This window comes from Eriocheir sinensis, chromosome 24 (assembly GCF_024679095.1).
Source record: "Eriocheir sinensis breed Jianghai 21 chromosome 24, ASM2467909v1, whole genome shotgun sequence".
In the NCBI taxonomy this organism is placed as follows: Eukaryota; Metazoa; Arthropoda; class Malacostraca; order Decapoda; family Varunidae; genus Eriocheir; species Eriocheir sinensis.
In genome coordinates, this window is record NC_066532.1 from 17,612,237 (window position 1) to 17,615,113 (window position 2,877).

Consider the following 2,877-nt stretch of genomic DNA (forward strand, 5'->3'; position numbering starts at 1 on the left):
TTGGGGGGTTTATATCATGGCACAAATTTGGCCCGTCGCTGCTACACGGTAAAGCCACAAATTTGGCCCGTCGCTGCTACCGGGCTAAACATTAACTTATTTTAATTTCTTTGTTTATTTATATATGACCCATGAAACATTCTGGAGTGAAATCAAAGTATGTGCTTATCTTTGCATTCATTCATACACACTTGGGTTATATTTCTGTGGTTTCTGATTTACATAATTGAGTAAAATTCTAGCGTAAAAAAACACTCACAAAATCTGTTGCTTGTAAAACTGAAAGTAATAATGTATGTCATGCCTCCAGGAAGGCCAAGGAAGACGTGGAGAAAGGTGGTGGAGGAAGATATGAGGAGGCTGAACATCACGGAAGAAATGGCTATGGACCGGCAACAGTGGAGGAGGCTCATGTCCCGTCCAACCCCACCATAGGGAATACATGGACGTTAAACAATGATGATGATGATGATGATGCCTCCATGAAATATACGTAAATAGCCAAATATGAAAGCTCAAGAAAGTCAGCAAAGTAACATCACCTGCGTTACATTATAAAAATATGCTATTCAATGTATCTTGTAGCAGCAACATGGCTCAGGCCACTGCCAGGTGTACAAAACCAGCATGTGGCTTTGTGCGGGAAAAGTTCGGAAGTTTGGTTGAGTCGGCGCAACATCTGTGGTCATATGCCGGAGAGAGACAGAAGGGGAAGGAATTATAGGAGAAGGGAACAGACCCCAGGAGACGGGACACAACCCCCGATTAATATCTGGTACCCATTCACTGCTGGGTTGACATGGGAGTAGGGTATCGGAAAAGCCACCCAAATTTTTCCACTCCGCCCGGGAATCGAACCCGGGCTCTCTTGGTTGAGTCGAGTGTGCTAACCACTGCACCACGAAGCCCCCCCTAAGCACACACAAACCACTTACAATGACTAGGGAAAAGCACCCACACCCTGAATGAAGAATGTCATGCAAAGCAGGCCCTCAACCCGGAAGCAGTGGGGTCCATGTTTCTTGATGGTCCCTCCGAGCGAGAAAAATGAGAAAAAATCACCCCTTACACAAACCATTCCATAATATATATCAAAGTATTTGTGATCAGATTATTTATCATCTATTTTGGAGGGTTTATATCATGGCACAAATTTGGCCCGTCACTGCTACACGGTAAAGCTACAAATTTGGCCCGTTGCTGCTACACGGTAAAGCCACAAATTTGGCCCGTCGCTGCTACACGGTAAAGCCACAAATTTGGCCCGTTGCTGCTACATGGTTAACATTGCATCAGGAAACATTGGTTTGACTCCGGAGTATAGCAAAATGTAGTAAAATATGTGTACTGTGTTTTATAACCCGTACGGAATTGTAACCGATATGAATATACCTCAATGATATTACACAAATATTAAGATACAAAGATAAACTTTTACGGTGCTATGAGAATGAGCCTGTAAGGTGCTGTTAAAAACTATTAGTATATAAAAAATAAGTACGTATATATAAAAATGAATAATATATCACATCTCCATCTCTCTTTCAGCGAGTAGCTAGCATTCCTAAATGCAAAATAATAGTTTAGTATTCCTAAATGCATAATAGCCTACTAGTTTCCTAAATGCAAAATAATAGCTTAGTATTCCTAAATGCAAAATAATAGTTTAGTATTCCTAAATGCATAATAGCCTACTAGTTTCCTAAATGCAAAATAATAGCTTAGTATTCCTAAATGCAAAATAATAGTTTAGTATTCCTAAATGCATAATAGCCTACTAGTTTCCTGAATGCAAAATAATAGTTTAGTATTCCTAAATGCATAATAGCCTACTAGTTTCCTAAATGCAAAATAATAGCTTAGTATTCCTAAATGCATAATAGCCTACTAGTTTCCTAAATGCAAAATAATAGTTTAGTATTCCTAAATGCATAATAGCCTACTAGTTTCCTAAATGCAAAAATAATAGTCTAGTCTCCTAAATGCATACTAGCCTACTAGTTTCCTAAATGCAAAATAATAGCTTAGTATTCCTAAATGCAAAATAATAGTTTAGTATTCCTAAATGCATAATAGCCTACTAGTTTCCTAAATGCAAAATAATAGCTTCGTATTCCTAAATGCAAAATAATAGTTTAGAATTTGTATTTGTCTTGACTACTTCATTGGCTTATTAGCAAGTTATCACAGATTGTAAAACTCTTCCCACTTATAATTTATTACAGAAGTTGTAGATACGGTATAACATGCAGAAAACCTTACACCATATGAATAGAATCCAATATTCCTCAAAACGACTCACCTCATTCCAAGGACATCACAACCCCCGGGTTAAGAACCGCTGAATTAGAAGCAAGAAACAATAAAGCAATATCAGCGACAGCAAGGGAGTGTAGCGCGGGGTACTACTTACTTGAAGCACTGGGTGTTCGCTACTAACCGACTATGCACGAGTGTTGCCCGACTATCCGACGAGCTGCTGCGGCAAAGCCCTCCGACACAAGTCAAGGATACGGAGTCTATGTCAAAACCTATAACTATGACACATTTTTTTCCTATTAAGCTCAAAGAAAGGATCCAGGATAGCAATGCACGTGAACCAGACCTTTAGAGAAAACCACCAGTTATCAAAACTTAATGGAGGAACCAAATTATTTACTGTATGGAAAAGTACTGATGAATAGTAATCATGTATATTTGAGGTGGTCACAACTCATTTTCTTAAGTGCTTAGCTCATTATTATTTTTCGAAACTTTTTCACGTAATGAAAATGCCCAAAAACGAATACATAATAAATAAATAGAAAACTAATGAATTTAAATCCTTGGCTGCGGATTTCTGACAAGAAGACATCACCAAATTACAGGAATGGATCA